The sequence below is a fragment of the Chrysemys picta genome, chromosome 2 (genome assembly GCF_011386835.1).
Source record: "Chrysemys picta bellii isolate R12L10 chromosome 2, ASM1138683v2, whole genome shotgun sequence".
Lineage (NCBI taxonomy): Eukaryota > Metazoa > Chordata > Testudines > Emydidae > Chrysemys > Chrysemys picta.
The window spans coordinates 238,462,645-238,484,460 of NC_088792.1; positions in this window are offsets into that span (position 1 = coordinate 238,462,645).

Here is a 21,816-nt window from a genome sequence, read left to right on the forward strand (position 1 = left end):
GGATTGAAAATTATGGTTGTGAAGACTCAATGTAAATCAACTCCATGTATTATGGGAATATCTCAGCATTCATGAGTTCTGGATGAAAGAATCATTGGAGAATCAATGATATTAAAAAGACTAACTGATTTAACCCTAAGCTAGTCTAATTAACTGATATCATTTTTCAAATTTTAGGAAACATGTTTGATACATAGGGCCCAACCGTGCTAGGAGTGAAGTCAATAGCAAAACTCACTCACTGGAATGGGACCAGGCTACCGTTTAACAGAAAAAATCTTAGGTCTTGATTCTATAGTCTTTACTTGGGGAAAAACTTTAATTGACTTCAGTAAGCATGTTGCCTGAGAAGTACTATAGAATTGGACACATTTATTGAATTGCAATACTAGACAGCGCCAAAAAAATCAAATATTTCAGTTTACTATTTATGATTTGGCTAACTAAGCAAGAGTGGAGAGTAGGTGGTTTTCTGAAAGATTTAGGTGATGATTCTTTCTGTACATATAGTATTTTTTTGTCTGTTCCTGTCTGTAAATGCATATGTTTCCTGTATTCATTCACTGATATATAACCTTGATTTCTTCCAAGTTTTGAAAAATAACCAGACATAATTTTGAAAAACAGAGAAAGCATTGAAGTTTGCATTTCAAACAGTTCCAAGATACCAGTAACATTCTCAATTTATCCATGATCATACTCCATGAGTTTAATATATGATTTTGTGAAGATAAGTGCTGTTCATCTAAATTACCTTCAGCGGGTATTACTGGAATGACAGACTGGATTACTTTTTTTAAAGTAGACCTGTTAATGTTCTAACTTTCTGCAATGATGAAAAATAAATAGATAATAGGCAGCAATTACTTAAACATATTAGTTGGAAGAACATTTAAGGGCCCAATCCTTCAAGCTTTCACTTTAGTGGGACTATTCATGTGGCTAATGCTGGGCACATGCTGAAGTGTTTTTTTAGGGTTGGGACTTACTGCTATTTACATTTTATATATATTTTAACTGCTTTTCAATAAACGATAACATCTTGTGTATATAATTGCGTAAGTTTAGATTATAGCCTATTATGTAAATCATATTTCCGCAAAATGGGTGAATGATTAATTTTAAAAACTATATTATCAAAATACATATGTAGCAGAAGAGCTTTTTTTATTTTGGGGTAAAAAAGCTAAATGTTGTAGTTGAGATACATACTGACAGAATCCAATAAATTGGGGTTTCTGCTATTCATATCCTTATATTTTAAGTATAAATATATGACTGGTGATAGACTTAATTGAATTTTCTCATTCTCAGTTTGTTACAATTTAATGTTAAATATGCTAGGGATTTTCTATACATTACAAAAAGCCTTTGCTTACTTGGGATTCAATGTCAAATGCATTGGGCACCCAGAACTTCCATTTACATGCAGGTTTGGCCTTATTTTATAGTGCAGCTAGACCTAGGGTTCCAATCCTATAGTTACACAAAAATGTTAACTGACTTCTGTTAATGCATGATAGATACTCCCCCCCCCCCCCCCTCCATACAGTGATTGTTATCTTTAGAGTTGTATGTTATAGGACAAACAGGTGAAATGACTGTTTTTTAAAATGCACTACTTCTCTAACTGAACCAAATGTATATTTTTATGTAAGAACGCCAGCATAGTCTATCTTCCCCCCTACACCCTGCACCCTTTGGAACTTGATCCTGCATTCCTTTTGCACCTCAAATAGATTTCATTAGACATTTAACGTTTAAGAGAAATTCAGGATTGGGCCTTTAGAATGGCCTTTTTTTCTTTCTCCCTGCCACCCACAAATGCTAGCTTCGAAAAGACTCTCTGAAGAAAATTTGTATTTTCATTATAGCCAGAGTTGGACTTTAAAGCATAATTAAAAGAAAAAACAAAATAGTTTCTGTGGTGTTTTTTCATGGATCAAGCTAACTACACAGGACATAAACTATTACAAATTGCCATACTAACATTCTGAATTGAATTAAATAGAGTTCCCTTTTAGTGGACACATTGTTTGCAACTACCTTTGTGCACTGCAGAAGAGTAGGTACTTATATTAGGTCTGCTGCCATTGTAATCTGAAAAATAAATTGTTTCTTGTTTTTGTTTTTAGGTTGGAAGTGTTTATATGTACTCAACTTGTATAGAAATCTTGAAGTAAGAAAATCTGAAGGCTGTAGGATTGAGCCCTTTTGTGTTTTGGAAGGGGGAAAACAAGAATTTGTTTCTTATGAGCTTTTTTTGTTGGAATATTCTGCATTTGTGATGCATTTTGTAGTATGCAAAAGAAAAAAAATATATGTTTAAAACTTTATCAAAGTTCATTTGAAGAATATTTCAAAATAGGCTTTTGGAGACCTAATTAGGAGAAAAACCGTAAGGATAAAGAAACAAAACAATAGATGTAAACAACTTTCTTCAAGATTGTTACTGCTTTGACATTATGGAATATATTTTTTTATTAAAGCTATCTACATTTTGAAGTTTTCTGTAATTCACATGTCCCTGAAGTCGTTAAAGTAATAAACTTTTTTTGAATTTTGGAACATTCCTAGATTTCTAAATCTTACCAGGAATGCCCTATATTGACTTTTTTATAAAAACTTTTGTGGCGAACAAAACATACATACTTACAGACTGTGTGTTAATATCATTTGGAGTTGACAGGACAAATCAGAACTCTTTCATAATGTCACATTTCTCATAAAAACATCACAGTATAAGTACTATAACACTTCAAAGGCCAGAATAAACCTCACTTGTTAGTTGTACACAGCATAATTATGAGGAAGGGATTGAGTTAGGACTGAAAAAAGTAGTGACCTAGACACACATTTTTTAAAAACACATGTTTTATTTTCAACTGGATTATGTGTGGAGTCTGGATTCTGACTAAAATCTTACTAATAACTTTCTGAAAAGTGTAAGGATGAAGCATGCCTTATTTGACTCTTCCTTTAGTCCATGACATAAAGGATACTGCTGCTTTATAATGAAAAGATATATTCAGTGTTTGCCCAGCTTTTTTGGAAATATTTTTTAAGTGAGCTCTCGATTGAACTCCAAAATTCATGCTTCACTGAAATATTTTCAGATAGGTTTTCTTTCCTGATTTATATTTATTACCTTTCCTATTCTCTAGAAGAAGTTTCCTAGTAAAGTGTATCATAATTTGTAAGGAGAGAAACTTCTCACATCTTCCGTTAAGACACCTTATGTATACATACTTGGAAGGCTCGGTCACAATTAATTGATTCAGCCAATTATTTCAAGTTGTCGACAGTGAGAAGTTTTATCTGATTTGTCTTGTCAACAGAACTAAAGTTTTAAAGAAACACAAAAAGTATGTTTTTCTGTCAGATGGTGTTGGGCGCCTTACTCAAAACTGTCAGATGTGGTAGAAAACAGTATGTGAATATTCCAAAAGACACTTTCTGAAAACTCTACAGCATGTTAAACCACTTTTACACTTCTTTTCCTAAAGTAACTATGTAGAAAAGTTTGTGTTCTTTGAACATGACTGATTTCACCTTTTATGTACATTTCTGTGACTTTTTATTTGATTTAATTACTGACCTTCTGTAGTATTGGCACTTCCCTAAATGCATGCAGGCATGCCTGTTCCTTCTGAATTGGTTGTTTTTATGAAAGCGTCACTGCTTTTTGGTTTGGGGTCTTTTTTGCAAATTAAAAAAATTCTAAATGCACTTCTACAACCTGTATTTCTACGCCGTTGGCTGTAAAAATACATGATAGTGGTTTTCTAGCTCTTTTGTTCCTTAATTATTTATGTTTTAAAATTGTTTGCCATCAGAGAATGATAGAATCAAGGGCTTGGTGAATAATAGCTGTAATATAGAAACGCTGGAACAGCCTGTTTTGAGGGAAGATCTTTTTTTTTTAAACTGGGAGTTTATTCCCCTTCCTCGCGCTTGTCTACCCTAAGAAATCTGGATACTTTATTTGTATTGACCTACAGTTGTATTCTTTCTTAGTCCCCGATCCTGCAAAGACATGCAGTTACTTTATACACTGGGCGAACTCCAGACTCCACTGAAATAGATGGAAGTTCTGCCAGGATTCCACTCTGAACAGTCTCATTGAAGTCACTGGGACAACTCAGTATGTAAACGTAAACATGTATGTACGTCTCTGTATGATCAGGGCCTGTAGGTCTCAATTACTGTCAGCTCTTAAATCTTGTTGGTTTTTTGCTATATGGTCTCTTGCAATTTTCTGTAAACATGCACTATTACATCATTTACTGAGCCTAAAAAAATTCTTCAGATGCAATCTTTGCATGAAATTTCAGCAAGCTTTAACTATAGGGGAACATTTTGAAGTCTCTGTTATTGGATTGTTTAAAACCATTCAGGACAAAAAGGCTACTGAAAAGGGTGCTAAATTTCTTGAGGGACCTATTTTTTAAATTAACTAACAGATTTACCGACTAAGTATTGTAATTTTGGAGAGGATCTGCAGTGTCTTTCATATGTAACAAAGAGGGTGAATACTTGCTTTTAGTGCAAAATCAAACTCGACCTTACCTGTGCAACTGCTATAATTTTGTAATTTGTAATTAGTTTAGTAAATTTGTCCTTTTTTCCATTTTAACAATTTATATTTGTCAAATTAATGGGCCAATCCTATATGTATCAAAATAGAAGCAAAAAGGGTCCATAAATGCAGCATTTTACTGGAGTGCAATAAATTGTCTTGAATAAAACAACACATTTTTCACCTTTTGATAGATGTGAGTAAAAGCCAGTGTCACAGCAAGTCAGCCATTTTAAACTTAAAATTTAAAAATGATGGATCTGGTCCTACAAACATTTAAAAGCTTTACTTTACCTTTGACTTGAATGGGACTACTTATGTGTTTGAAGTTAAGGACGTCCATTAGTGTTCACAGATTTGGAGTGGTCGGTAGCTGCACTGAAAAGATGGACCATCTCTATTTTGATGCTTTGATTTATTTTAATAAGTCTCCTAAGTTGTCCTTTTATTCTAAACCAAATATTTTATTTTCCTTTTTCTATGCAGTCTCATTTTAAAAGTTCTGGCTGTAAATTTTCAGTGCACTCGGGTGACATTAACATAGACAGCTTTTTCTTTTCTCTACACTGGTTTTGTCTCCTTTCCATTATTGTTTTAATAATCAAAGCATACTATATCAATAAAACTTACTGATACAAACATGAACTCCCCAAACCACATTGTGCAGTTACCAAATAATTAGATCTTGATATGCACTAGTGCACAAAGGACAAAAGTTTAAATCCTTGAAGCCCTAACAATAAGGGCAAGATTGCAGTTAATACCCAAAAAGGTTTGTGAAACTTAAACATTTGTTAAAATAAATAATCAGTAGCATCTAGGGCCTTGATTCTGCAATCTGATCCCATTGAAGTTAGTGGGGCTTTGTATGGGCATGGGGGTTCAGCTGTGTGGAACTTGCTGCAGAAATGGGGAATATGTTAGCTCAGTTCATGCTGTGTGCATCTGTTTTGTCAATATTGGCATCATGTAAATCTAAAAAGTATTCTTTTGGTGTATAGCTTAATGAGGGGGAAAAGCCCAACTCTCCTTTTAATACAGGTTTGTTTTTTGTTTTTGTTTGATTTTTGGCTGAGACCGTCACCCCAGCTCTGGTCCCTTTATTCTGGGTAAATAAGCTAGAACCATGTAAAGAGCCCCTAAAAGTCCTGGCTGTGACCAGGGCAAGATACCTCTGGCACTGGCTCCGTGGAAGATAGCCATAAACCTGCCTCCAGAGGACCCCACTGCAAGCCCCGGCATATGGAGTGAGCCAGGGGAGGGGTGTGTTCGAGGTAGGTCTACACCACTGTGGACCAGTGCTGCAGCCCAAAGAGACATCTTTATCTTAGGGTATGTCCGTCCTGCAGCTGAGAGTTGTAATTTCTAGCTTTGGCAGATGTACATGCCTTAGATTTGCTGAGTTAGCTCACTAAAAGTAGTGCTCTGGCCATGGTGGTTCAGATTAGCCACCCAGGTGTATCCCCATGGATTTGGGCAGCTGGCCAAGGCCATAGCCAGCCTAGCTGCGACTACGCTGATACTTTTAGCATGCTAGCTCAATCAAAGCGAGCACAGGTAAGTCTACCTAAGCCAGAAACTCCACCCTCAGCGGCAGTGTAGTTTCTAAGATTGTACTGGGGAAAAGATGGGGGCAATGGAAAATCTTAACCTTGTTGGTCAAACTGTTTATGATAAAGTCTTCTAAAATGAGGGTCAAAATACAAACTCACTGGAGTTCTTATTAAAGATAATATTCTACTGTCTTGTAAAACAGAATCTCTGGAGAATATTACAGCTACTAGAAAATGGTACCAGAGAGCGTTCACTCAGTTTTCCGTTATTTGTAGAAGAGATTTTGCATCAATAATTTGAGACACTTTAATATGTTTTAATATTATATAATTAAATTTTAAATCTCGCTCCCAAGTCGCTCATTCTGACTCTCACAACTTGAGAATCCATATTGTCATCTTCATATTTGATACAAAAAGGAACATAAGGGTGCTTGGAGATGTGAAGGAGATCTTAAATATATACATGCTTTTATTAAGGTTTTAGTCACTCCTGCAAAATCTGCTTATCCACACAAAAAGAAACTTGATTTCATAATCACAGTGAGACACCATGATGCACTTTTAAGAAGCACAGCCCAGAGCTCGCAGTGCAGTGGACATCTACGGTTGCTTTAATCCACCCTTGTACCCTCCTGACCATAGACTGCTCTGCCTTTTGCAAAGCACCTAGCATTACCCCATCTTTTTTCCCAATACAATCTTAGAAACTAGTGCATCAAACCTTGATTTAAAGAAGTTAGTGAGGTTTGGGAAATGTTCTGCAGAAAGCACTGCTTTGAGTGACATATCCAGTCTCTTTTTTTAAGGAAGGCTTATAAAGAGATATCTTTAATCTGAAGGAACAGCAGTGTGAGCAGCTGCACGCAACTAATGCAGTCTGGGGAATGGAAGGACAGACCACCAAATCTTCCCCCCACTCAACATTTTCCTCTCATAGAAATTTCTGAAGTAACATATTGCAGCCAATGATTTTAGTTTATTATCCATTTATTGTGTGATATTATGATTAATCATCTATTATATCATATATATTCATTGTATGTTAATTAAAATGAATTTGTAGGATTATAAAAGTATAAGGTTGATCATTATTTAGAGGAAACAAGTATGAGGCATGAGTAAGACAAGCTGAAACACAAGAACATGTAGGTTGAGGCCTGCAAGACTTTAGCTTAGCTATTTTAGGCCTTGGAGACAAGAAATGATGACATAAGTAAGTGACCAGAAAATAATCCGATACACTAAGATCATGGGAAAAGAGGTACCAACTAGTAAGATTGCGAAAAATTACCCAGAAGACTAATATTAGATCCTAAAAATAATGTAAAGGCACATCTGTCTCCAACATATGTCTTAACCACAGGATACAGGTTATGCGTCAGTGCTAATGACAATAAAGGGAACTTACATAGCCTATAGAAAATTGAGGTCCCTTAAGTTTCCAGAGGACACAGACCAGTAAGAGAAAATAGGGTTGACACTTTTATGGACATGTGCAGAATGCAGGTGTAGACAGAATCACATTATAAAAGGGGGATGCCCAGAACAGGAAAATTGAGCTCCCTATGGGAGACACCAGCAGGAACCATCCCTTTACTGATGATCAAGCCATGAGAGACCCATTAGACCCTAACACTATTGTTAAGAATGTGAGTATAACTATATTTGTAACTTGTGCATAGGTCTGTATAGAATTTCTGTATGCTTGGGTAATCATAACTTTAATTGTAACTTTAATAAAACTTGTAAAACAGTCTAGACCAGCGGTTCTCAACCTGTTTACTATTGTGGGCTGCATATGCATCTCTCTGTGTTTTGTGGGCCGCACCCCACAATATATATACTGCCTGTATGGCCCTGAGGATGTCTTATGGGCCACAGCTGTGTGCTGATTGGGCCGCAAGCAGGCCGCGGGTTGAGAACCACTGGTCTAGACCTTGTACTTGTGAATGCATATGTGGTCACTACCTTTGGTCTTTGTGTTTCTAGAGACTCTAACTCTGAAGCAAGTACCAGAGGTGACTTTTACTCTGTTAAGCTTGAAACTGTAGCCACCAGAGCCAAACCCACGGTGGTGTAATACCACATTACAAAATTCACTTTAAATAAAATAAAAGGCTACAATACTGTTCTTCTCTGAGCCTGTCCCCTGCTTATTCTGTTGACTTCTCTTGGGAGACATCTTTTGAAAGAGGAAAAAATATTAAAGTAATAAAGCATATAACATAAGTCCCTATCCAACTCATTAGAATGTTACTTAAAAAATTCCATGCAACACATCATAGCTGTTTGTATAGTAGTAATTGCATCTTGCCCGACCCCAAAAGATTCTTAAGTATGGCGTGCCACAAGTTTCCATGTTGCCATACCTCTTACTCAGTTTTTACACAGGCCATGAGAAGTCATGAGGTGTGGAATTCTCAGTATGTGTGACATCCAGCATTGTACCTTATCTCATCCAACCCAGAAGATGAGTGTTTTGCCAATGCTGTGAGATTAGGGCATTATTGTGGATAAGCTAGCTAAAGGTCAGTCCCGGTGAAACTGAGGTGGTGATGATCATTGGGGAAGCAGCTGCAGGTTATAGCAGTACTTTGAGAGTAAATCCAGTATGAGCCATCCAAGTTCCTAAAGTAAGGGTAATGTTAGATATACACTTGCTTTTAGACAATCATATGGCAGTGACCAGAATAATTTCCTCCCCCCACCTATTTGCATCTGTCCAGGAAATTGTGCCCTCTTCACTGGATGCAGATCTTGCTTGACTACTGCAGTCTACTCTATTTGGGAGAGCTCAGAGGCACAATGTGAGCACATGATTGGATGCACAGAGCTTCTGACTTACTATACTGGTTCTGAATCTGATTCCTGCTGGGCACTGGGGCAAATCACTCAACATTTTACCTCAACTTCTCCAGTTTTGAAAGTGGGATAATACTCATCTACTCAGAGGTGTTATAAGGATTATCAAATTTGTAAACAGCATTGAAGATGAATTGTGCTATATAAATGCTAAGTATTTTATTTTAAGAAAGTGAATTCTTGTCTTGGTTAGCTACAGATGCTACTCACAAAACTATCCAGTCCTCTTCAAAAAACAAAAATTCCACATTTGCTGGTCTTTGGGTTTTCCATTAATGTCTCTTCTAACTATTTAAAGTTGCTCTGGTATAATTATAAAGACCAACACAGGACAAAGCCTGACTGTAAGGGCTTATCTATAGGGTATGACAAAGTGTGTCAGTGGGGTGTGATTTGTAAAGTGCTCTAACTGCTCCACGTAGACCTTGCTAGAATGCCCTTAAAGGTACATAGTTCACATGAATGCTAAGCGAACTAGGTACCTTTTAGATCATGCCAGCAAGAAGAGCATCCCTACCTGTGGGACAGTTAGAGCACAACATAATAGAATACGTCATAAATTACATCCCTCCAGTGCGGTTTGCCAGCTCCGTGTAGACAAGCCGTAAGCCCCACCCTTCAGTTCCTTCTTCCTCCAATCCATTAATGCTTCAGTTTGGCTGGTGGTTTGTTTAATGTCTGGTTTTCTTTTCCTTATAGTACCTCTTCATCCTTGCTCCTCTTCATCAGACTCTGAAACTCACCTCTCTAGATCAGATACGTATTTTGGTTAACTTTATTGTTCATTCAAGATCAAATTGATGTTGATGTGGTGTCTTTCTCTTTACAGTGAGTAGCTTTTCCTTTTTTATTCCCTTTTTAGGTCATCTAATACCTTTTTATTGGCTACAAGACCAAAGGATTTCCAGTTGAGGTATGGAATTGGTAACCTATAGCATGTGCTTGCAGCATATATTGTAACTAATTAACTCAGGCATATTTCAGAAGTCTAAATTGTATGTGCTTGTTTTGTATTTAACAAACTGAAGTGTGTCTTAAAAATAGAGCAGTGAAATAATCAATATAAAAGCAATACTTAACTGCAACACTTACATGGAGAGAACATAGAAGTTAAGTTAAACGAACCATACATGTCCCATCCCAGAGATTCCTAATCACGTAGCACATGTGCACTCAAAGGCTCTCTCCACACCGGGAGCATAATTGTGATAGTTGCAAAGTTGACTAAATGTGTTTATTGGTAGGATGCTAGCCTGGTTTTCCTGAGGATCGATCACCTTGGGGCATTACTACCTAGGGGCTAAAGGAATAGTAATAGAAACCTGCCAGCAATGATTTTGTTTTGCCACAGTTGTAACTAACTGTATTCTGACAGGTTTCAGAGTAACAGCCGTGTTAGTCTGTATCCGCAAAAAGAAGAACAGGAATACTTGTGGCACCTTAGAGACTAACAAATTTATTAGAGCATAAGCTTTCGTGGACTACAGCCCACTTCTTCGTATGCATCCGAAGAAGTGGGCTGTAGTCCACGAAAGCTTATGCTCTAATAAATTTGTTAGTCTCTAAGGTGCCACAAGTATTCCTGTTCTTCTTTTAACTGTATTCTGATTCTAGTGTGGACCAAGCCTAAACACACTCCTCTTAAGAACTTATTGTTCATTAATACAGCAATAATGCTAAGATCAGGGCCCCGTTTTACTAGATGCTTGCCAAACCCACATAAGCTGAAGAATGTACACAGGGTAGGAGAAAGGAAGTATCAACCCCATTTTATAGTTGGGGTACAGAGTTATTAAATGACTTGGCCAAGTTCTCACAGGTATTATACTTATAACAGTCGTTGTCTTTGGTGCAAACTATTGTGTTATATCTATGGAAATTCCATGAACACTTCCATTTTCCTCATATTTTGGATCCACAGGGAGCAAGGTCACCCCAATTTCTTGGTGGAATCCAAGATATCCTAGGTTCTTTTGTGTGCTCCCATTCCCAAATACATTCATACAAGTGCAGATTTGTAGTAAGGCAAGAATGCAGTAAGATTGGTAAAACTAGTAATCTCTAACAGTATTTCAGTCAGGAGTGATATGGGACACAAGATAGTTTTGGAGGGAAGGCATTTTTCTCTTCCTTTTTGTGCCATATGAAGTTCATTTTGTTTAGCATGACTTTTTGGTTGCTTTTAACTTCTTAGATATTACTTACATGCTGAAATTTGGCATATTTGTTCTCAGTCTGGAAGTAAATTTGGAAAGTTTGCATAAACACAGTCAAGCAATTTTTTTTAGAATGAAAACAATCAAAAGCTGCAGGGAGAGGAATACTTGTCTTATTACATTTAAATGTAACTTGTGTATGCTCTAGTGCACAAGTGGTAGCAATTTGGCAGGAGCATGGCCCCCAAGTCACAATGTTCTGGTGAAAACTGGGTGTGATCTGTCAATGTTAGTAAATATATTTAATAAATTAACACTTTTTTTTTGTAAATCAACTCAGTCTGTCAGTGTACATTGGCTGGAGTATTGCATCCAGTTTTGGTCCCCCCACTACAGAAGGGATGTGGACAAATTGGAAAGAGTCCAGCAGAGGGCAAGGGAAAGGATTAGGGGTCTGGGGCACATGACTTATGAGGAGAGGCTGAGGGAACTGGGCTTATTTAGTCTGCAGAAGAGAAGAGTGAGGGGGCATTTGATAGCAGCTTTCAACTACTTGAAGGTGGGTTCCAAAGAGAATGGAGCTTGGCTGTTCTCAGTGGTGGCAGATGATAGAACAAGAAACAATGGTCTCAAGTTGCAGTGGGGGAGGTCTAGTTTGGATATTAGGAAACACTATTTCATTAGGAGGGTGGTGAAGCATTGGAATGGGTTACCTAGGGAGGTGGTGGAATCTCCTTCCTTAGAGGTTTTTAAGGCCTGGCTTGACAAAGCCTTGGCTGGGATGATTTAGTTGGTGTTGGTCCTGCTTTGAGCAGGGGATTGGACTAGATGACCTCCTGAGGTCCCTTCCAACCCTAATATTTTATGATTCTATGCATGCAAATGTTAAGAAGGTCTGTAGAGTCCTGTGTCCTTCCATATGACACTTGAAGCTGCGTAGGGAAAGGAGGTGCAGAAGGACCCCTGCCTGCATCCACACAATGAGAGGAGGTGGGTAGGAAATGAGGTAGGCTCCTTCCATAGGATATGTGATGGTGCATATATGTAACCCTTCTGCCCGTCAGAGTTGGCAGCAAACAAGGGCCGGGTTCAGTATCTAGGGGTTCCGTTTCAATAACGTAATGCAAAACCGTCTCGAGCCCCCACCCAGTGACCTGGGACAATTACATATCACCCCTGGGGCAACCTTTAAGAGGCAATACTTCCCTTCTCCCAAGCACGGAGTCTGAGTGTAGCAAAAGCCTTTTAATAAAGGAGGGAAACAATGCGGCATTATGTTGAGGGAAACACCACAAACAAGATTCATAACACAAACCATGAGCAAAAGACCCATGCCCAAGTAAGTTTGACAGGTCATTTTCCCCCCAGGGTCTTAAGTTCAGCAACCCAGCAGTCACCCCACCCCACCCACAGTTTCTCACCTTGGTCAGTGCAGCCCCAGAGTGGTTCTTGAGTCCAGCAACCCAAAAGTCACCCTTCCCACAGTTTCTGTCCTTTTGGTCAGTGCAGCCCCCAGAGTTCAGAAGTTCCTCTGCAGAGTTTACCTCCCAGCCTGGGTGGAAGTGGGGGGAGGCATGGGGGGCATTTTACATGCTCCGCTGCTTGGGTTGACAGCTTATTGCCACACCTCTCTGTGGGGTTCTGCTGCAGTCTTTACTGCCAGCCACCCTGCTATCCACTCCGCTCCGCTAGCCGTCCGCTCCTCTCCACCAGCCGCCCTGCTATCCACTCTGCTAGCTGGCCTGCTAGCTGCTCACCAACTTGTCTTCAGGCACCCCCAACCCCCTCCACTTAACACAGCTCTCAGCTCTTAGCCCTGGTCTACATTACGAGTGAGTTTAGGTCGAATTTAGCAGCCTTAGATTTAAACCTGCACCCGTCCACACGACAAAGCCATTTTTGTCAACTTAAAGGGCTCTTAAAATCGATTTCTGTACTCCTCCCCGACGAGGGGATTAGTGCTGAAATCAACATCGCCAGGTCAAATTTGGGGTAGTGTGGACGCAATTCGACGGTATTGGCCTCCAGGAGCTATCCCAGAGTGCTCCATTGTGACTGCTCTGGACAGCACTCTTAACTCAGATGCACTGGCCAGGTAGACAGGAAAAGCCCCAGGAACTTTTGAATTTCATTTCCTGTTTGACCAGAGTGGCGAGCTGATCAGCACAGGTGACCATGCAGAGCTCATCAGCACAGGTGACCATGGAGTCCCAGAATCGCAAAAGAGCTCCAGCATGGACTGAACGGGAGGTACTGGATCTGATCGCTGTTTGGGGAGATGAATCCGTGCTATCAGAACTCTGTTCCAAAAGACGAAATGCCAAAATATTTGAAAAAATCTCCAAGGGCATGATGGACAGAGGCTACAATAGGGACCTGCAGCAGTGCTGCATGAAAATTAAGGAGCTCAGGCAAGCTTACCAAAAAACCAAAGAGGCAAACGGCCGCTCCGGGTCACAGCCCCAGACATGCCGTTTCTATGATGAGCTGCATGCAATTCTAGGGGGGGGCCCTACCACTACCCCACCCCTGTCCATGGACATTTGCAAGGGGGGAGTCTTATGCAACAAGAATGAGGATTTTGGGGACGAGGAAAATGAGGAGGAGGAGAAGGATAGCGCACAGCACGCAAGCGGAGAAACGATTCTCCCTGACAGCCAGGAATTGTTTATCACCCTGGAGCCAATACCCTCCCAACCCTCCAAGGCGGGCTCATGGACCATGAAGCCGGAGAAGGCACCTCTGGTGAGTGTACTTTTGTAAATATAATGCATGGTTTAAAAGCAAGCATGTTTAATGATTAATTTGCCCTGAAGACTTGGGATGCATTCGCGGCCAGTACAGCCTCCCCTTTTAAATGACCAACCCAACAGGTGCTTGGTATGGGAAAGGAGGGCGCTGCTGTTTGAAACAATCCCCACATGTTATGAAGGTTGAAGAAGCCGAAAGACTGTAGCTTACCATGGCTGCCTGCAAGCCGAATTCTGATGCCAGGCTCTGCATGTGTGATCTCTTCCACCAAACCGGCAGGCCCTCAATATAAGAGGCAAAATGCGACCTGGTACCAAAAGCACATGTGCTATATAATGTTAAGAGCTTGGTTCACCGTGAAAGAGTCTACCCATTGTTCTCTAAAATGTCTTTTTAAATACTATTCTCCCTTTTTTTCCTCCCGCAGCTGCAAATGTTTCAACGCTACCCCTATCATCTCCGTCCCAGAGGCTAGCACAGATAAGAAGGTGAAAAAAACGCACTCGTAATGAAATGTTCTCTGAGCTCATGCAGTCCTCCCCACTGAAAGAGCTCAGCAGAATGCGTGGAGGCAAACAATGTCAGAGTCCAGGAAAACAGAAAATGAACGCGAGGACAGGCGGGACGAGTGAGATGAGAAGTGGCGGCAGCGCGATGAGAGGAGGCAGGATGCAATGCTGAGGCTACTGGGGGATCAAACTGACATGCTCCGGCGTCTGGTGGAGCTGCAGGAGCACAAACTGCCGCTGCTGCCCCTGTGTAACTGCCTGCACTCCTCCCCAAGTTCCATAGCCTCCTCACCCAGATGCCCAAGAACGCGGGGACGGGGGGGCTCTGGGCACCCAACCACTCCACCCCAGAGGACTGCCCAAGCAACAGAAGGCTGGCATTCAAGAAGTTTTGAACTGTAGTGTGTCCTTGTCCTTCCCTCCTCCCCTCATCCACCACCCCACTCGGTGCTTCCCTCCTCCCCCCACCCCTCCTGGGCTACCTTGGCAGTTATCCCCCTATTTGAGTGATGAATTAATAAAGAATGCATGATTTTGAAACAATAATGATTTTATTGCCTCTGCAAGTGGTGATCGAAGGCGGGAGGGTGGTTAGCTTACAGGGAAGTAGTGTGAACCAAAGGGGTGGGTTTTCATCAAGGAGAAACAAACAGAACTGTCACACCGTAGCCTGGCCAGTCATGAAACTGGTTTTCAAAGCTTCTCTGATGCGCAGCATGCCCTGCTGTGCTCTTCTAATCGCCCTGGTATCTGGCTGCGGGTAATCAGCAGCCAGGTGATTTTCCTCAACTTCCCACCCCACTATAAACGTCTCCCCCTTACTCTCACAGACATTGTGGAGCACACAGCAAGCGGCAATAACAATTGGAATATTGGTTTTGCTGAGGTCTAACCGAGTCAGTAAACTGCGCCAGCGCGCTTTTAAACGTCCAAATGCACATTCTACCACCATTCTGCACTTGCTCAGCCTATAGTTGAACAGCTCCTTACTACTGTCCAGGGTGCCTGTGTATGGCTTCATGAGCCATGGCATTAAGGGGTAAGCTAGGTCCCCAAGGATAATGATAGGCATTTCAAAGTCCCTAACAGTTATTTTCTGGTCTGGAAAGTAAGTCCCTTCCTGCAGCTCTTCAAATAGAACAGAGTTCCTGAAGATGCAAGCGTCATGTACCTTTTCCGGCCATCCCACGTTGATGTCGGTGCAACGTTCCTTGTGATCCACCAGTGCTTGCAGCACCATTGAAAAGTACCCCTTGCAGTTTATGTACTCGGTGCCTTGGTGGTCCGGACCCAAGATAGGGATATGTGTTCCGTCTATCGCCCCACCACACTTGGGGAATCCCATTGCAGCGGAGCCATCCACTATGACCTGCACATTTCCCAGAGTCACTATCCTTGATAGCAGCAGCTCAGTGATTGCATTGACTACTTGGATCACAGCAGCCCCCACAGTAGATTTACCCACTCCAAATTGATTCCCGACTGACTGTTAGCTGTCTGGCATTGCAAGCTTCCAAAGGGCTTCTCCACTGTGAGGGCTGCTCTCATCTTGGTATTCTTGCGCTTTAGAGCAGGGGAAAGCAAGTCACAAAGTTCCATGAAAGTGCCCTTACGCATGCGAAAGTTTCGTAGCCACTGGGATTCATCCCAGACCTGAAACACTATGTGGTCCCACCAGTCTGTGCTTGTTTCCTGGGCCCAGACTCGGCGTTACACAGCATGAACCTGCCCCATTACCACCATGATGTCCAAATTGCCAGGGCCCGTGCTTTGAGAGAAGTCTATGTCCATATCCTCATCACTATCGTGATCGTGCTGTCATTGCCTCCTCGCCTGCTTTTGCAGGTTCTGGTTCTGCACATACTGCAGGATAATGCGCGAGATGTTTACAATGCTCACAACAGCACGGTGAGCTGAGTGGGCTTGCTGTGGTATGGCGTGAGCAGGAGAGCAAAGTTGCAGTGGAAGTGGTGGAGGACGACGGTTAGCACCACGCACATTTCCCGAGGATGAACACACGTTCCCGGGAGCCCATGACAGACAACATAGAGAAATTCGCTATCGAGACACAAGCAGGAGAGCAGAGTTGCAGCGGAAGTGGAGGATGATGACGGATGCCACGAAAATAGATATTTATACCGAACAACAAGAGGACCTGCAAGGTGGATTCCTGGCACCAGGAGAGCAGAGTTGCAGCGGAAGCAGTGGTTGGATGATGATGGTTAGCAGTCCTACTGCACCGTCTACTGAAAGGAGTATGGTGTCTGTACGGAAAAAAGGCGCAAAATGATTGTCTGCAGTTGCTTTCACGGAGGGAGGGGCGACTGACAACATGTACCCAAAACCACCCGCAACAATGTTATTGTCCCATCAGGCATTGGGAGCTCAACCCAGAATTCCAATGGGCAGTGGAGACTGTGGGAACTGTGAGATAGCTACCCACAGTACAATGCTCCAAAAGTCAACGCTAGCCATGGTACTGTGGATGCACTCCGCCATCTTAACAACTGTATAAAATCACTTCCTAAAAATCAGCTTCTCTAAATTTGACCTAATTTCATAGTGTAGACATACCCTTAGTGACTTCAGCTCTCAGTGATTTTAGCTGGTAGTAGGGGAGTCTCACTGCTAGTGCACCACTAGCCCAAAGTAGGTCTAATGTTTAGACCTAGGTATCAGTGATTTCAGCTCTGTAGCATGTAACAAGACTCCTAATGGAGCCAAAATTAGCTCTGTTATTGTACAGTGGAGAGAGGAGAAGTAAAAGTGGCATTTAGGGCTCTCAGAAGGGGCCCACACTACCAAGTACACATGCCTGTCCCCAACCTCTCTCTTTGTCTCAATTCACTGAGTTTTGGAACCCATGTCCCTTGCCTAGCAAGTTCTACTTAGTTGAGGGCGAGTCCCTCCAACATAAAATGCCAAGTACAGTTCTACTATCCTTGATTCACATAACCAGAATAACAACCCTTTATCACTCCTGCCCCAATAACAAAGAGACTGGGGATCCCACAGCAGCCAAAGTGACCATTTGGGCAAGCCGTCCATCATGCTAGGCAGGGTGGGTGTGCCCATGCAAACAATATCATCCCCTAAAGTCCTTTTCCACAGCTCACCATCAGATATCAGGGGAGAGCTCATTCTGACTCTGCTTACATCTATAATGGACCATAATATGTTGGACATAGTAGTTTGCTGCTGTCTAGCAAACAGTTGAACATGGAAAGCAACCAAACAATTTGTTTAAATGCAGAAAAGTCAGACAGTTCCTTTCAGTGATCAAGAATGTTAAAGAGTTAGAATCTGGCCCTGGCTTCCTTGCTAAGTTTATCAGAAAAGGAGAGGGCAGTGTACTTTTGTTCACCCTTTTCAATGGTTATATGGAGCAGCATTTACATTGGGTTTGGAAGTAGGATGATATCCTCTGTGGTCAGCATGGTGGAAACTAAATAAAACAAGCTATTTAGAAAAATCTATGTAATCATTTCAGATAATCATAATTACATTCTGAATAGTATATGTAAGTGACATGGTAGTGTCAGTTTAAGAGCCATTATTTTGAAGGTAGTTTGTTTATTGTATATGGGTCAGAATGCCATAGCGATAGGTGTGATATTAAATAATCAGTTACTAGTCTCTTTAGTGTAGGCTAAATGTACCATTAAATGTCATGGCTGTATACTACTGCCACTAGATGTTGCCTGGATTCCTAGACACTATGACATAGTAAATGAGGAAACTATAAAATAAACACAGTGCTGTACTTAAAATTGCTTCTACTCAGTATAATAGCCTTTTCTATGACTGAGTAGGATGTAACTGACTGGAAAATAAACATGCAGATGTGACTTATTTTGATTAGCACAAGTAGCCAATGACCCGTTCGATAAAAATAGTCATATACAATTTTATGAGGTACAATGTAAAAGATAATTTCATGCAGATGTATTAGGATACCTGTGATAACACATGGAGTGTTATTTCTGGTAAGGATTCGAGCCAAATGGATGAGCCAGAAACAACATTTCTGACCTCTGCTATAGCTATGTACATGTTGTGTAGTTCTCAAGTTCATATAAGGCCTCGTTTTCTCATGCGCTGAGCACTCACAACTCTAATAGAAGTCAATAAATGCTCCAGGTACTCAGCCCCTCTGAAAATCTGACCCCAAAACATGAGATTTACTGTAAGTAAACCTTTAAATCTAAGTGCCAGCTAGGGTCAGGTTTGTCTTTCCTAAATATTTTAAATAAAGAAAAAAATTGTTTGGGTTAACAGACAATTACAAATGGCCCATGTGTCTTAGCCTTTTAAATACATTGTTTTGCAAAACTTCTTAGATCTCAAATGAAAAAGGATTCATTCAGGAAGCTTGTTCTCTGCTTTCCATATATAAATCTTAAGTGGTAAGTATAAATGCAGTTTGATCACAACAGTAATAGTGTTCTTGTGATCGGCGTCGGCCCACCTACCCGCTAGGGGGCGGTGGGGAGCTACGAGGTCACTGGCCGGCCTGGGTCACGCCTCCGTCAGCGGGGAATTAGCGGCGGGGCGGCCGCCAGCCAGAGTCTGTGGCGCGCCCCTCAGGCAGGGGAGCGCCGGCAAAGGTCAGTGGCGCGCCCCTCAGGCAGGGGAGCGCCGGCAAAGGTCAGTGGCGCGCCCCTCAGGCAGGGGAGCGCCGGCAAAGGTCCCGGCGTGGCTCGGCCGGGTAGGGGAACGCAGGCCCACCCTACACCACTGCGTTCCAGCCCAGGGCCCTGACAGTGGCAGAACGAGGGTCCCACCACTGGGTCAGCGGGGTCGTCCTGCTACATAGACTCACCACTGTGCAGCTCTGTCCCTGGGCTACTTCCTACCCAATTGCTCGCCCGAATTCCTCTGGTCCCGTGAGTGCGTCGGGGTAGTCCGCTGTTGGAAGCTCCGGCTTCCCCTCAGGCTCAGGCTCCTCCAGCTCCTCTGGGTACTCGGCTGCTGGCAGCTCCCGCTCCCCCTCCGGCTCCTCCAGTTCCTCTGGGTACTCGGCAGCAGGCAGTCCTGGCAGCCCCAGTCCGTCCTCCAGGTGAGGTTTCCATGGGTCCAGGGCCTCCCCTGGTGTGGCAGCAGGCTCTGAAGGGAGCAGCCCGCGGTCTGTGTCTGCCTCCCTCCCTGGTGCTGCCCCAACTGAGCTAAGGGCCCCGCCCTTTATACTTCCTGTTCCACCCCTCCCCTTCCGGGGGGTGGAGCAAGCTTGGGCTGGCCCCGCCCACTCAGGCTGAGAGAAAGGCACTTTACCCTCAGGTTCGGAGGGAAGCCACCCTGGCTCCCTACAGTTCCCAAAAGCCGGCTGGATTTGATTTAAATCATGATTTAAATCACTAGTAAGGGAGACTTGATTTAATCATGGATTTCTACATAAAAGTGCATTCTTGTTGGTTGTTATAACTTTAATACATATTCTTCACAACTCAGAGATAGATGTAGATGTCATTTTCAGAAGGTACACACTGTACATTTTTAAAGTGATTTAGTTTTACAGCTATATCAGACAATGAATGATTGTTTGGTTATTTCATTTACCAAAGGTAATTGAAGCAGATATTTATGAAGTCATTGGGAGGTGAACTATCTCCAATTCAACAGGTTAATCATTAATATTTGGATGATTTTCTTGCCGTGCAGTATTAGGAGGAGAACATCACCAGACAGACATTTAAATCGTTTTATTTAACTAAAATCATCCCTTCATAATGCCAGCTATAATAAACTTCAGAGCTAAGGGTGAACCATTCAACAAATATATGTGTGCTGACGATGTTTGAAAGAAAGTCACACCAGTGAAGTGGTGGAAGTCACTTAAGCACTTGGATTCAGAGACTGTTGAAGTGGTAATCTCACTTTTAACAGTAGTAGCTTCTTCTGCTGGTGTAGAAAGAATATTTTCTTCCTTTGGACTAATTCATTCCAAATTGAGAAATTGTTTGGGACCTGGAAAAGCAGGAAAGCTTGTTTTTTTTCTTTTCCAGATTATGAACAAACAGGAAAATGAAGGTGAAGACAATTGAGTTAGCTGCAAAAGCCAATATTTTAAGTTTCTCATGTTGACCTGGCTGACACAGTCAATTTAATTTTTTTTTAATATTTCATTTAACAGTTTTAGTTAAAAACTATTTTAACAAAAATAAACCTGATTTTAAAAAACTTGAATGTTTCACTAAATTCAAAAATTCATATGCTTGTTTATGTTTGCTGTTGAAGAAAAAAATCCAGAATACATAACGTTGTTGTTGCTGGATGTCCATGTCATAGCCAACTCCTCCTCTTCAACCGTTAAGGTTTGACCCTGGTACCGAGTATTGAGAATATTTCAAGATTTCCAGGTAGTATTCCAAGCATTCTGGATAGGTGTCTTAGTGAAAGGGAGTGGAACACTGTATGTATATCACTGAAAGTGTTCTGCATTTAGACTGATGACTTGAACTTATATTAGAGAGACTCCTGTTTTACAGTAACTGGGTAAAGGTAGCCATCCAGATCTAACTGAAAGAGGTGGATTTGATATATGTAATGAATCTATAACTCAGTCATGCTCTTTTGTTGCCTTACAGCTTTTATTAGTTTTATCCTTTGTATAAACCTCTAACTTGGCTAAGCAGAGGTATTAGCCGATACAATACAATAATTGTGGAGTTAAATGTTTGAGATGCACATTACATCATGCTGTTCAGTAGTGCATTGACTGCAATTGATTACATTTCTTGAATCTGGCATCCTAGGGTTATTCTAAGGAAAACATGTCTGTGCAGAAAATTAACCCTTACATTATGAGCTACAAAACATGTCTAGGGAAATACAAACATTTTGTATCCTAAAGAAAGTTATTACTAAAGAATTTAATAGATGGGGAGTATAAAGTCCCAGCTATGCCTTGCTTACAAAACACTAGACTTGCTAAAGTGACTGATAATTTACACAGTGACTCTGAACTCAGTATCTGTGAAACTCCACCCATTGTTACTGATCTCTGACTAATAAAGGAAATATTCTTGGTAGAAGTTCAGTTTACATGAAGCATGTTATCTAGTACCAGCAGATTTATTGTTTTGTTACTTGTGATCCTCTGAACTGCTGTTGCCTGGATTTTGTTGATCGGTTTTCATTGTTCCATGTTTTGTGGAACAGTATTAGCCACTCCATAAAGACTGAAGCCTGCTTCCTGTTATAAGCCTAATTTTAATTTCTCTGATATATAATGTGCCACATCTTATCAGAGGGTAGAATTTTTCTGGGAGGTTTGCAAATAATAAGAAAATGAGTTCTGAAGTAATAGCATTTCAAAAACGTCTGTCATTCTCTTTGGGAAATTTCCCAAACATCTCATTGGTTCTTCTTACCTAATAGGCTTGGCCAACACATTTCAAATCTAT